The sequence below is a fragment of the Halichoerus grypus genome, chromosome 14 (genome assembly GCF_964656455.1).
Source record: "Halichoerus grypus chromosome 14, mHalGry1.hap1.1, whole genome shotgun sequence".
Taxonomy (NCBI): domain Eukaryota; kingdom Metazoa; phylum Chordata; class Mammalia; order Carnivora; family Phocidae; genus Halichoerus; species Halichoerus grypus.
This window is the reverse complement of record NC_135725.1, coordinates 45,858,422-45,873,660: the sequence shown is the minus strand read 5'-3', so window position 1 is coordinate 45,873,660 and position 15,239 is coordinate 45,858,422. Positions and strand designations below refer to the sequence as shown.

At 44.5% G+C, this 15,239-nt stretch overlaps 1 protein-coding gene across 2 annotated transcripts in view; it reads left to right on the top strand.

Annotated features, from left to right (window-relative positions):
• SLC24A2 (solute carrier family 24 member 2) overlaps nt 1-15,239 on the top strand; it is a 249,579-nt gene that overhangs the window by 156,644 nt on the left and 77,696 nt on the right. The window lies entirely within an intron of this gene.

Here is a 15,239-nt window from a genome sequence, read left to right as displayed (position 1 = left end):
GGGTAATCCTATGAACCATCACAAAGAATCCAGTATTATGTTCTTTAAGTTTTACTGATTCACAGATTCATCCTGTTTCTTAACTTGCATAACTATCCTAAAAATTTAATTTTCCAGTAGGTAGATATCTTATGTGTCAAATAAATATCAGAGTTAGGCTGCTAGCAAGGGGTGCAAATGTAAGCTAGTATATTCTCCCTTCATCTCTGGACCTTGTAATTGGGCCTGACGTTACATGGGGGCTGACAGGAATCGTTGGAAGAGCATGGCCTGGGACACGTGGGATGAGATTGTCAAATCATGTCACATAAATCAGAGCTCTTACCCAATATAAACCTTTGCTGAATAATTTCAAGGGTACAGGTCATCAGGAGATTCAGAAGAAGGAAAGAACATTTGGGGACCTCAAGAACGGCTCCCCAGGTCCTGTCTTCCCTCACTAAATACTCAGCTCTCACCCAGAATAATAGGTGAGGATCATGGGGTCACCTCTCACTACAGAACATTTTGATTATGAAACGTCTCCATTTTATACCCCAGAGAGTTCTATAGCTGATGTGATATTCTCCAAGGAGCCCCGCCTCATAGATCGTGAGTCCTATTTACTAGAGGTAGTCTTTAGCCAGGGGCGTCCTGAGTGTCATTACTCTCTTCACTTAGAGGCCCACTAGACGAGGGAATTACACCTGGTCACTACCCTTCTTCTAATTCCCCTGGGTCCCCCCACCAACACCATCACCCCAAAGAGGAGTGAAGGGATGGCAGACCAACTTCCTCCCAGCCACTAAGGAGTTGTGTGACTTTGGGCAACTTGGAGTCTCTCTAGTACTTGGTTTCTTCATTTGTAGTAAGAGTTACCTTTGTCCAATGCTTTACGGTTGACAAGGCATTTTCACACCTGTGAACTTACGCTCCATAGTTACTCTTCATAGCCAACATTATTATTCTAATCGCATAAAATATCATACCACCCAAGGAGATCGCAAACCGACCTCCTCCCTCAGCCAGCTGTTTATTCCGAGCCATCCCCATCGCTTGCCTGGGTTCCTGTGGGGCCTTCCTAACTGGTTTCTCACTGCCTCCTTGCCTCCTCCTCTGCATGTTTTTCACACGGCACCCCAAGTAGTCCTCTTCAAAAGTAAATCAGATTGTGTCACTCCTACTGATAACCTGCAGTGGCTTCCCATGGCTCTTGGAAAAATTGTGAGATACTTCTCATGGTGTATATGATCTGCCTCTTTCTCCAGACTCGGTTCAACTCACTTTGCTTAAGCCACAGAGGCCTTTCTGTCTTCAGACAGGTGCTTCTTTCCTGCCTCATGGTCTTTGCATGGGCTATGCCCCCACCCAGAATCCTTTTCGTTCTCCCGCCCTCTTCCACTTCCCCTGCCCATTCCTTTTTTTTTTTTTTTAAGATTTTATTTATTTGACAGAGAGAGACACAGCAAGAAAGGGAACACAAGCAGGGGGAGAGGGAGAGGGAGAAGCAGGCTTCCTGCGGAGCAGAGAGCCCGATGCGGGGCTCGATCCCAGAACCCTGGGATCATGACCTGAGCCGAAGGCAGATGCTTAACTACTGAGCCACCCAGGCGCCCCCCCCCAGCCCATTCTTCAGCTGGCTGTCGACAGGACATTTCCCGGCCACCCAGTATAAATCAGGGCCCCAATCCTCATCTCTCCGGGCCCCCTTTCATTTGTCCTTATTGCTCACATTGTAATTTGTGTGATTATTTGTTTACTGCCTGTCTCCCTGAGGATGCAGTAAATCTCCAGAGTGCAGGAACTCTATTTTATTCACTAGTTTCACCCAAATTCTAGCGGAGTACCTGGCACAGAGTAGCTGCTAAAACTCAAGAAAGATTAAGCAGTGTGGCCAATGTCAAGCTTTTGACCTGATATTCACAGAATTTCAAAGCCCTCTAAAGCCGCGTGGATTGTATCTTGGGTTGTTTTGAGCCATCATCTTTTCCACCCCATCACTCTAAAGGGCCATGTAAGAAGAAAAGAACCATTTTATCTGCCCCAATGTGATTATGAGCAGGCAACTGAGTATGTTTATTTTTTGCAAGGCAGTATTATGTAGTAATTAAGAGGACAGATTCCAGAGCCAAACTCTCTGGGTCTAGATCTCAGCTCTGCATTTACTAGCTGTGTGACCTTGGACAAGTTTCCTAACCTCTCTGTACCTCAGTTTCCTCATCTATAAAATCAGGATGCTTACTTCATGAGGTTGTTGTAAGGATTAAAGGAATGAATATACATAAAGCATTTAACACACTGCCTAGCAGATCATAAGTATCATATACAGGTTTGGAATTATTCTGTTTCATTATTTTGAAAAATAATGCATCATGTGATTTTTTTTTTCAGATTTTATTTATTTATTTATTTATTTAAGAGAGAGAGAGAGAGTGTGTGTGTGTGTGTGTGTGAGCCAGGAGAAAAGTAGAGGGAGAGGGACAAGCAGACTCTCCTCTGAGCATAGAGCCCGACACAGAGCTCCATCTCACAACCCTGAGATCATGACCTGAGACGAAATCAAGAGTCAGCCTTAACCAATTGAGCCCCCCAGGCACCCCTGATTCTTTTTAATTTAAAATATTCAAAAGGCTATGATAAAAAAATAAGTCTCCCCCTGCCATCAAACTCCCAATTTTTTCCAGCCCCCCAGTTCTCCCTAGAGAAAACCACACAGCAACCAATTATCAGGGCTCATTCCAGAGATATTCTATGTATATACAACTGTGTGCATGCATGCATGCATGCGTGTCCATGCCCACAAGTCCCCAAAGTTTAAATTTCTCTCGTGTTTGTTTGGGAGAGTTGACTTTCTGGTAGCGCTTTTCATTCTTCCTGTTTCGTGGGGAAGGTTATGCTTTGTTTCTGTGAGATAAGAAAAAGTGAATCTGGGTTTGTCTCGGAGTCGAGCCATCAGTGATTTTCCGAAACACCTGGCCCTTATGGGGCTGTGTGCAATTAAAGTGTTTGTTCCCACTGTAGCAAGATGTGCCTTCCAAATCTGGTGCCTGCTTTCAAGGTGAAACCTCTCCCTGAAAGACGGGCAGCGCTCTGGTGGTGTGAATCTGAGAGAATGCGGAGAGCCGTAATCAGTTCTGGACTTGAGTGATTAGAAAATATGGAAAGCACTTCAATGCTTTAAAATTGCTCCGTAGCACGCAGCCAAGAAAACAGATTGCTCGGGTATTTTTCCCCCAAAATTCACAATCATTTTCCATTCCAAGAACAGCCAAAAAATTAACCCACGGCTCTCAGAAATAGTCGTCTCTCTTTTAGTTTGCATCTAATCACTTGAATTCACACGTCCTCGTGCCAAACTGTCACCTTTTAACAATACAGAGCGTGCTGGTTACATCACCAGTGGATGGCTTGCACGCTGCGGCAGTTTCCCCGTTACACTGAAGGGCGGCTCCCCGATGCTCCTGGCGGCCACCTCGGTGGACACTGGCCCCACGGGGCATAGAGTCAGTGTTCACAAAGGCAAGTTTTCAGCTTCATCTGGAAACGTCATCTAGGACCGATGGCTTACGAAAAGACCTTTGTCCCTTGGTCTCATTTTCTTGAAACAAGGGCTTCTGTCTTCCACGATGTAGTGACTGAGCCGTTGCCTTAACTGGTGGTCGGTTTGGCCTCTGAGCCTGAGTCACAGATCCAGCAGTTACATATCTATTATTGTGTATGTAACAAAGCACCCAAGGAGCAGGTGGCTTAAAAGCCCCACCATATAATTGCTCCTGATTTCCTGGATCAGGAACCTGGGCAGGGATCAGCGGGGTGATTCTTCCATTCCCTGTGGTATCGATGGAGGTCATTTGGTGTTATTCAGCTAGTAGATGAGGTGGTTAGAAGGTCCGAAAGGGCCTCACACTCACATCTGGCACTTTTTTTTTTTTTTAAGATTTTATTTATTTATTTGAGAGAGACAGAGTGAGAGAGAGAGAGCATGAGCAGGGGGAGGGGCAGAAGGAGAGGGAGAAGCAGGCTCCCCGATGAGCAGGGAACCTGACATGGGGCTCAATCCCAGGACCCTGGGATCATGACCTGAGGTGAAGGCAGACGCTTAACCAACTGAGCCACCCAGGCGCCCCACATCTGGCACCTTTCAAGGCACAGCTGGAAGGCTGGGCTCAGCTGGACCCCTCTGACTCTCCATGTTTTCTCAGGGCCTTTCCACATGGTTGGACGCAGTGGCTCAGGGTTCTGAGAACAAATCTTCCAAGAGGCTCAGGGAGAAGCAGCAAGGATTCCAGTGACCTGGCCTGGGAAGTCCCCGAATGTCACTTCGGCATGCTACCAATCAAGCAGTCACAAAGCCCAGCCCAGACTCTAGAACGAGAGAAGGAGATTCCTCTCAATGGAAAGATACCAAAGAATTTGAAACCACCTTTAATCGAACCCAGTCTATTTCAGGGACACATATCATTGATCATTGATTAGTTTGTGTGTTCATTGGTGTGCTCTGGACAGACCACGCTGTGGGGAAGGGACAAAGCCATAGTCAGCCTGCCTTGGATGAAGGTTTAGTCCAGAACAAGATGGAGCAGTGCCCTTCCAAGGGCCACAAAATGAACAGGATATTGTTCATGAAAGAAAGGAATCTGCCTATAGCTCACATAAATGGTTGGAATAAGGAATTTGTTTCTTTCATAAGAAAGCCCTAGAAAGCTGGCATTATTAATTGCGGGGGGGGGTCACAGTATGGCTGTCTGAATTGATCTTTCTAATACATTCAGTGTCTCATATTGATTTTAACATTTCCTCGAAACAAGCCATTATATTTACCCAGGTGGCTTAAAAGCCCCACCATATAATTGCTCCTGATTTCCTGGATCAGGAACCTGGGCAGGGATCAGCGGGGTGATTCTTCCATTCCCTGTGGTCACATCTTTATGAACCTAAAATAAGGATGCTGGATGTAGCGCTTTGGGATTGGAGAGCTTCTCCTATCCATCTGTCTAAACACTAATACCGCTAACTAATATTTACAGAGTGCTTACTGTGAGCCGGGCACCCTGTGGAGTGGTCCACATAAACCATCTCCTGTAACCGTGACGTTAGCCCTACTCCCTCATTCACAGAAGGACACCAAAGTGTAAAGAGGCTGTGTCTTGCCTCACCAAGCGATACAGGCAACAAATGGCAGAGCCACAGTCTGAACCTACATCTGCCTGCCTCACGGTCTGTGTTTAAGTTTCTTGTGTTACTCTGCTGCCTCGTGTCAGCTCATGTCCGACTCTGTTCCCTGTTGTCATAGTGTAGATGCCAGCCTAAACAGCAGGCCCCCTGACCTATCCCTGGACCAGTTATACGCTTGGTTCATAAGATGTGAATTTCCCACATACATGCCTTTGCAGCAAGGCCACTCTTGGCCTTGAATCCTCCCATCATAGCCCCACGCCTTGAGTGCCAGCCACTCTTGGGGGCCCTCAGTGCACCTTGCTCTCCTAACTCAGCTGCTTCTCAATGCATGAATTACTGTTGACATCTCTGTCCAGGATGACATGGGTACTACCCTACACAGGAAAGGGGACCCCGTAACTAACTCTGCAACTGCATGAGAGCCCAATGACTGGGTGATGGAATGGGGAGCCTGATGTGGGGACAAGGCATGTGGAATGCCATTAGAGTTTGGCTATGTAGCAGCGAGGTCAGCCTGTGGTCCAAGAGTCAGACTGCCTGGGTTCAAATCCTGGCTCAGCCTCTTGCTCTGAGACCTTGAGCAAGCTTCTCAAGCTCACTGGACCTCAGTTTTGCCACTTTTAAAATGGGATAATGATAGCATCACCAGCATATGTGTATGATTAGCATTGCTCCACCATTTAGGACCTTGGTGTCTTCACCTGTAAAAGGGAATGATAGCTTCACTAATAAAAGCTTATGGTGAGCATTCATTACAATAGTACCCCCCAATCATTAAATTAGTGCTCAGTGAGTGTTGGCAGTGATTTTCCAGTTAAAATTATGTTCAGTGTCATGTAATAGAATCTAACTGCCATGGCTTAATGTAAGAGGTTTCTCTAAGACTTTATTTTTTTTGGAGAAGTTTTCAGTTTACAACATAATTGAGAGGAAGGTAAGAGATTTCCCATATACCACTTACTCCTACACAGGAATATCCTCCCTCATTAGCAACGCCACTCACTAGAGTGGTACGTTTATTACCAAGGATGAACCTACGCTGACATCATAACCACCCAAAGTCCATAGTTCACCTTGGGGTTCCCTCTGGGTACTGTATATTCTGTGGGTTTAGGCAAATGTACAATGACATACATCCATCATTATAATATCAAACAGAGTATTTTCTTGCCCTAAAAGCCCTCTGTGCTTTGCCTGTTCATGCTTCTCATGTGCACTCACACACACCCCTGTCAACCACTGGTCTTTTCACTGTCTCCATAGTTTTTGCCTCTTCTAGAATGTCACAGAGTTGGAATTGTACAGTATATTTTAGCCTTTCCAGGTTGGTCTTAGTAGCTTTTTAGGGTTCCGTTTCTCTTATTTAACCAGAAGCCCAATAGGAAGCAGTCCAAGGCTGGTCATACAGCTCCCCTCTGCCATGAAGAACAGAGTGTCCTTCTGTTCATTCTTCAGTCTAGAGCTTGTTTCTCTCATCCTCATCCTCAGAGGAAGACAGCTGCTCCCCTCCAACGCCCCTCCCCTGCCATTTTATCTGTATTCTGGGAAGAAGACCATGCAGCTGTCTTTTTTTAATCAGAAAAACCTGAGTGTTCCCAGAAGCAGACTTCCACTTCCATCACACAGGTCACAACAGAGCTGTGTGACTGCCCCAGCTTACAAAGGAGACAGAACGGGGCACTCTGCCTCCCCCAACATGGATCTCCATGTAGATCCCAGCAAAGGTCAAATGCGTTCCCCTTCTTCTTCCTATCCCTGGTAACCTTAATCCTGTCTTCTCAGGTTCCTGATTTACAGAGAGGAAAGGTGACGTTTCCCTTCTTTCTCCCTTTAAAGAGCTCTCTGTTGGCCCACAAGTCCAACTTTTATCCAGGGGCCTGGATCCTCCTCCAGAAAAGGCATGTCCCCAAACCTGGCATCTAAGAAGCCTGGTTCCCTGAAAGCATAAGTTAAATCATGCCCAACCTCTGCTCAACCATCTCACCAACGGCAAAAGCTCTAGTGCTTACAGTGGCCTTAAGGCCCCCTGGGCCCTGCCTGTCCTCCCTCCTCCCTTCCTCTGTGCCCTTCTCTGCTGTCCTCCCCACTCCTCCCCTTCTCTCCTCCTCTCTCTCAGCCCTCCTCCCCCTTCTCACTTCTATGGCTGCCCACCAGCTTCTTCTCACAAACTCCAAGCACACTTCTGCCTTAGGGCTTGGACACATATTCCTTCTTCCCCCAAACATCCAAATGGCCCCTGCTTGCCCTTCCTTCAAATCAGCCTTCCTATGTCACCTGACCAAAGAGGCCTTATTCATTCAGCCTTAGAAAAGTAGCAGCACCAAAACAATGATAATAAAGCAGAGTTTTGGATCATCCTTGACACGCTTTATTATTTCTCTGTAACACTCATCACCATGAATGTATTTATTTGTTGTTTGCTGCCTATGTCTTCCTGATATCTCGGACAGGACAGGACATGGGGCAGGCCGTATCTCCAGGGCCCAGCACACATATGATGTATTTGTTGAATGCAGTAAATGAGTACTTGCCTTTATGACTTTCCTGCTGGAGAGCTCTATGCCTGTAGCCATGTAGACTGTCTTAGCCCATGCCCTGTCAGAGGGCTCTTTTTGGTCGTGATGACAAAGTCCTCGTCAGTTGAGGGCTGTCTCTACAGTAGTGAACAGCAGTCGTTTCTGCCGTGACCACCGTTGTGTCCCCTGCCTTTCACGTGACACTGATGTGAGGTAGATGCTCAGTCAGTATTTGCTGGATGATTGAATCAATCTCCCTCTAGTTCTGATGGGATTGCCGTGGTGGGAAATGTTTGCTGTCTGTCTCTCACCCTGTTGGTGAGATGTCCTGTCCACTTCTTCTGCTTTTCTTTCCTGACTCTTGGTTCTCCTATTTCATTTCCTCTTCTTCCCCTTGATATACCTTTGGTTCTTTTATTTATTGCATTCCAGGGGCCTAATTTTATACAGTCAAAGAATTACCATCACTATGAAATCCTAAAAAGTTTGTCTGAGTCTTTCATTCATTTTACCACATCAAACACCTATAAAATAGCATCTACCCCATAATTGTGTGTGAAATTGTGTGTGAGAAGAAAATCACAAACGAAGAAGCTCCTTGTTCCATCTCCGTGGGTTCTGGGGTTATCTTCTACAATCCCAGTAATGTCTCCTGCCTTGTGGAATTTTAAATTTTGATTTACATTTTTTTCGTTACAAAAACAATTTTATTATGAATAACAAGATCTAACAGATGAGTGCCCCTGATACCTTGGCAATACAAAAGCAGAAATAATACTTGCCCAGTGGGCTATCATGGAACTGAAGGATGATTTCACTATGGTGCTTGAGGCAGTTTGGGACAGTGGGTCCCCATGCCTGCTGTGAAATTCCCCTCAGACTGTTTTTCGTGACAAAATCTTCAGAATCCCGTAAGGAGATGTCTGAAAATGACACTGTGCTCCTACCTACCTTATTTGCTGTTAGAAAGACAGACACATTTTCCCATTGTAAATTCACTTCACGTTATCAGGGCCAGTGTCACTGTTGTGACTCTCCAGCCAACTCATTCACGTTACCTTCATTCAGACCGGTTGGGGGAGCCTCCTGGGAGCCTTGCTGCTGCCTTCCTGAAGGACAGCTTTGCTCCCTCCTTTCCCCCTCCAGGACCTAGTGTGACATCCTGGGCCATCTGTCCTGTGCTTTATCGGTCTGGCTCGGGCAATGGGAGGTGAGCGGGCGGCTTTGGTGACCTGAATTCCAGGACATCTCAATTGTAAAAGCCTCACAAATGAGTAGCAAATATCTAATTTTTTTTCACCCTCTTTCCCCCATGGGTTTTCAAACTTATAAAAAAAAATTAACAGTAGAAACTTTGCTCAAAAGAATTCCCACAGGGAAGAGTAAAAAAATGTTTTAAACTGTTAGAACTGTTAAGAGTTCACTCAGGACAAATCCTTTAGCAATGTGCCTGATTCAGTAGCCTTCCTCTAGATCAGTGAAAATCAACATAAAAGCAATCAAGATACCACTTATAAATGCAACAAAGCCATCAAGTACCAAACATTAACCCAAAGGAAATGTTTAAGAACTTTATAACAAAAACAATAAGTAATCATTTCGGGAGAACATAGAAAATCTAAATAAATGTTGATATATTATAATGATATCGGTTCTCCCCAAATTAAACTCTAAATGCGACCCAACCCTAATTGAAATCCCAAAAAAGGTATTTCATGGGACTTCATCACTTGGTTTGTAAATTTATATAGAATAAGTAGGAAGAGCAAAGACACTTTTCACGAAGAAGAACAAAAAGGGAAAATAGGCCCATCAGAGATCCAAATGCAGCTTTTAGATGCTCTGGTTGAAGTACTTGGCAGCAAGGAGAAGATGCTGGACCCGAGGCAGCTGGGGTCTCCCCAGGGGGCAGCCCTTAAGGAACAGCAGTAAGGTGTGAGAGCCACTGTCCCATGGAATCTGTTGATCGCTCTAGGTGAAGCACTCTGGGGGATAGGAGAGGGGCTTCCTGGAGCACTAGAACCATTTATTTGAAGAAACAAGGCCCTCAATCCTGAAGCCGTGAAAGCACACATTTATGGAGGCAACATCACGTGATGACAAGGGCAGATTCGTGAACCAAATGGGGGAGCCATATTGGGGCACATAGAGCGCCGAGCACAGCGGTGGGCAGAGTAGACACTCAGCGTGGGTGAATTCGGCTCGCCAGATCTTGAGGAAGGTCATCTTGGGGTGTGAGCCTTGAATCCAAGTGTAGGACTAGCAAAGGGTCTCAAAGATGGTGAAGAAGGAAAACATGGGAGTGGAATTTATAAGTGCCCCTTGCATGCCACGCAGCTGATGGTCCTCTCAGGCAATGCCCTCCACAGTGGCTGTGGGAATTTTTTGTGTGTTTTAGGTCTGACTAAACTGAGGTGCAGAGTGATATTACTTGCTCATAGTCACTTAGCTCCTAAGTTTGTCCTCAGAGCCTGAATGCTTTCCACGCTGCTGGGATTCCCATCTCGCCACGCATGTCCATCTCTCAGACACAGAGCCAAACATCTATTCTGTGAAATCATTCCAATTCCTTACCATATACATTTAGTGTTAACTTGAAGCTGACACTAAGATTAAAAACGTTCACTTGCTTGCTGGGTTTTCCTTTTTTTTCTCACCAAACAGTAGAACTTGTTATTTCCCTAGCTTCTATTTTTAAAAACAGCTTCAATATGAGTTTTCATAAGTTGTCATTTGATCCCAGAAGCAAGTCCTTTGCAGGCCTATTTCATTCCAAATGTGGGGAAGTTGGCCCAGAGAGGCAATATTGTAACCTTTCGCTTTATCCCAAGTCATAGATCAGTTTAAATTAGCAAGAAAAATGTTTGCATGCAGCCTCAGCTGGTAAGTGAATAGGCAACAGGAGTGAACATCTTTGTTGGAGAAGAATAAAAGCCAATCTACTGGCGGTGTTTTTAATAAGATGACAGTGGTTTAAATGCCTGGATAGAGGAAGACAGACCATGCCTCTCACAGAGCAAACGCACAGACAAGTCAAATAGCTCCTCGCTTTGGGGAATAGTAAAGCATTACTCTTGGATTTGAACAGCCAAGATGGTTGAAATTGAATCTTATAAATAAGTTTCATTTGGGGCATGTAGGGAATGTGAATGGCCTTATTGAAATCAATTACTTTGAGTATGGAAAGGGGTTCTCTCTCTCTCTCTCTCTCTCTCTCTCTCTCTCAAGAAGATTTGCTTTGAAATAAAGTCCGCAAAGGAATGTGGCCAAAAACCCGATTTTGATGGCACTTGCGCTTATACATAGCACAAAGAAGGAAAAAGACACACAAACGTCCATAATCTTACAGCTTCATTCTGTGCTCTTGAACTTATCACATGCTCAGCAGATGCAGTGAGAACTCCTTCAGAGCGAAGGACTCAGAATTCCAGAGATAGCAAGCAGCTGTCACAGGCATGATTATGTGGAGGACCAAAGGACGGGGGCAACGGCTTAAAACACGCTTTGATTTTACCGACGACAGCCCGTTCAAAATGGGTGTTGATACATAAATACCATCTGGGATATGAGAGCATTCAAAGGTATTTTCTTCCAAATGAAACACTAAAGACACCTCTGCTGGCTTTATGAACAGCAGGGCTTCGCTTAATGGAGAGCAGGTTGGATGACTCGCGTTCAGTTAGGAGACAGTTTGCTGCGACAGGAGCCAAAACTCTGTCCAGTTTGACTCTCGCGTCTGGGATATGCACTGGGTGGTGCACTCACCTCTGGAGGTTGATCATGTTGGAAACACACATCCTCAAGTTGCTGTCAGTGTCTGTTTCTCTGTGACCCCACGATATCAGGTCCCCCAAACCTGTCCTCCTAGCCTGGGCCATTACAAAGAGTTCCCTCACCCCACACCCAACTGTCCTTTACAGGTTGTCTAGGGGCTCGAATGAGACTATATGATACACATGCACACGTGTGTGCATGCACACACACTCACACGTTCACACACACATCAAGAATCAGGCAAGATTGTTCTTTATGTAAAGCTTATGGGTCCACATCATCAGATGGATTGCTTATTTGTGTGGGGATTCATGTATTCATTCACTCATTCGTGCACAAAACACGTTCCTATTGCAAGCTGATGTGAGTGGTTGCTCCGTTGGGAAAGATTTTTCTTTACAAGCCCCCACTAGAGATAAGTCTCTGGGGGAACGGTAGCCAGTGCTCATCCCAGACTAGTCAACTTCCTGAAAACCAGTTTAAACGATGTTGCTGCATCTGAGCTTCGGAATGCAGCTATGGTAACCCCACATGGCTACTTCTGGGGTGGTAATTTCTCTCTTTGACTTCCCAGGGCGGCAGCAACTTAATCCCAAATAACGGTTAGCAAGGGCAGCTTGGCTTCAACGCGATGGCCTTTAGACCAGAACAACCATCATCACCAGGAGTTAAAAATCATCATGAGTCAGTTTCATTCCAGAAAACTCTTTGTGATGAAAATACTCCTCTGCCATTTCTGAAAAGACTTTATCCAGTGATTCACCTTCCTTTCTATGCACCACATTTCCATTCATGACGCGATAGGTCATGCAGCATTTCCTTGCTAGAAAAAGTTACAAACTGTTTTCTAGACCTCAGGAGTGTACACCATCTTCTTAATGCTAGTGAGGATTCGAAAATGAGGAGCAGACCCTTGGAGCGTAAAGGTAGCATCATACACTATGCCTATTGAGATGGGTTCTCTCCCCTGCTGGGCATATTTATGGGAGCCTCTTCCCAGCCGACTCATGGGAGGAGGAACGTCCTGTAGTTGTTAGACCCGTTGTGAAGCCAGCCACCTTGGTCCCAACCCCAGCTCGGCCACTTACTTGCTGCATGACTCTGGGCACATTATTTAACTTCTCTCTAGCTTGGCTTCTTCTTTTGTAAAACAGGGAAGATAATAATATCTGTCTCTTGGGCCTATTAAGTATACTGACTACAGTGCTATTCATAGAGCACGTAGAACATTGCCTGGCACATCATTAGTCCCACGTAGATATTTGTCAAATAAATTGCTTTCAGTTGTTCTTTTTTTTTTTCCTTGCAATCATCATATTTTCAGATACTTTTTGGTAATTCAGTAGTAAATTGTTGAATTATCTTTTCCATATTTTCCCTTAAAAAGAAGCCTATTTGCTATGTGCCAGATTTTTAGATACCGTTATACCTATCTAGAATATCACATGGGAACTATTCTTTTTGGCAGTCGGGTCTTTAGTGGAGCAAAAGTTATCCTGAGGCTGTATGGTTGTAGTTTATGTGTTTACGAAGTCCTCCTATCCATTGTACAACAAGAAGGAAATCGTGTGACATGGTACTTAATTCATTTCCTTCCAGAAAGTCCTGATTTCATCTGGGGTTCATAGCTTTCAGATGTTCAGTAGACTAAAAAAAAAAAAAAAAAAAAAATTCCTCTTTCTAACATATTGATAAAAACCTGGAAAAGCAATTACTCTACTAATTTTTTCATCCTGCAGAGACGTCGTTAGGCCATCATTTATATACATGGGGATTAGAGGCTGCCTTGGCTGGCCTCATCTGACATCATCAGATCTGGTTCACTGGCAGGCATTTGCTATTTGATCTAAAGTGTATAATGGACTGTTTATGAAACATGTCTTAATCTCCCACCTTATCTTCACCTCTGGATGTTAAACTCACTTGTAGAGTCCCACGTTATACAATATGGCATTTAAGTAAGAATAATGGTAAACGGATTTACATGTAATGACATTTAAAGGATTGCATGCCAATTCTTTCTACTTTAAATTTGATCCTTTAAGTTCTTCATAATTTGGGATGATTGTTTCTGTTGTGGTAAGGATCCAAGTAATCAGTAAAATGACAACCTGGACAAGACTGAAGCACAAGATACATAATCAGAAGGATAGTTTTTACTTTTAATTTCCTTCCACATTAGTGGCATTAATTTCTCACAGTCTTTTTTTCCCTTTTTTTTCATTCTGTTCTCAAATTCTTTTAACTTCTCAGATTTCTCTCTTATCCCTTGCCTTTTATCCACCTCCCCCCCAGATGGCTGGAGTGTTTTGTTTTGTTTTGTTTTTTCATTTTATTGCTTTTCCTCTCTTTGCCTAGGATGCTTTTCTTGTGTGCTTTTCTGATACTGTTTGATGCTCAGTACATCATAGGGTAGAAACTCAGCTGTGCTGACCCAGTGGCTGGATATAATTTAGCACCGATTCTCTCTGCCTGGCGAATACCACTGCATCTAGCCAGGCTGCAAGATGGGATCCAGGAGAACATCCAAGTTGTTCCGTAGCCAGCATGCAGCATCCATTCTCTGCACCAGTGTTCTTTTCCACCTCCATTTCCAAGATATCGCCGCCATTTTGTCTTCTGTGTGCCAAGGACTCTACTGATGGGGTTTGCGCATGACGTAAATCCTCCTACTTTATAGAGGCAATGAAAAGGATTCCAAGAGTTGAGGCCACAGACATCTTCCTCCCTGCAGAGACACTAGAAACAGAATAGTTGAAACTGCAGGGTTAGAATACTAAAATGGAAGGAACCATAGGCATCAGTACCAAAGCAACTAGACTGAAGATCAACAGTGCACTGTTAAATAGAGATCTAATTCAATTCAGCAGCATTTGAACACCTACAGAGTGCCAGGAACTCTGCTGGGTGCTGAAATTAACAAAATGAGTAGGATGATTCTTTGCCCTCTAGGGCAAAAAGCAAATCGGTTAGGGTGCATTTGATGAGCATACAACAAAAGTATGTACTTGGAACAGACACACAGGAGGACCTGACTCCCACTAGGGATGGGAGCCATTCAGGGATGCTGCCTGCAGGAGGGAATGTCAGAACTGGGTTCTGAAGGATCAAATAAACTAGGAGACCTAATAAAAGTCCAACACAAAAAGTTCAGGTTTCAGAGCTATCGTATTTGGATTTTGTGTTTTGAAAGCTTTACCCTGGAAAGTGTGAAAGATAGGTGAGAGGTGCTGGGAGTAGACAATAGGAGGTGAGAAAGATCAGGAATTGAGAGTTCAAATAAGACTATGGCAAGAGCCTTGGACTAAGGTGGGGGCAGTGGGAATGGTGCAGAAAAGACAGAATTGAGGATGTTTAGGCGTAGAACTGATAGGGCTTCCTGACTGGTTGGGATGTGGGTGTGGCTTAGGATATAGAAGCATCAGCACCATCTGGGGCCCCACCTTATGGATCTTGGTCACATGTAATAGAGCCAAGCTCCTATGTCTACAAAAGAAAATGGTGGGCCTATCTAGACATACCACCTCCTAAGTCCTTTTTTTTAAAAAAGGAGTCTGGGGGAAGGAGGAAGACAGGAAAAAGGAATGGAATGTTTTGCCACTTTAAAGAGTGAGTAATATATGTGTCAGTATCCTGCACCCCAAATTTGATAAGGCTTCATCAGAAAGTACATTTTGCTTCATTTTGTAAACATAATCTTTCAATTTCCAGAAATACAAAAATGTGCCCAAGATGTTAGAAGATGTCATTAGTGAAAATGTTAGCTTCCTAACCCCTTACCCACACAGAAAA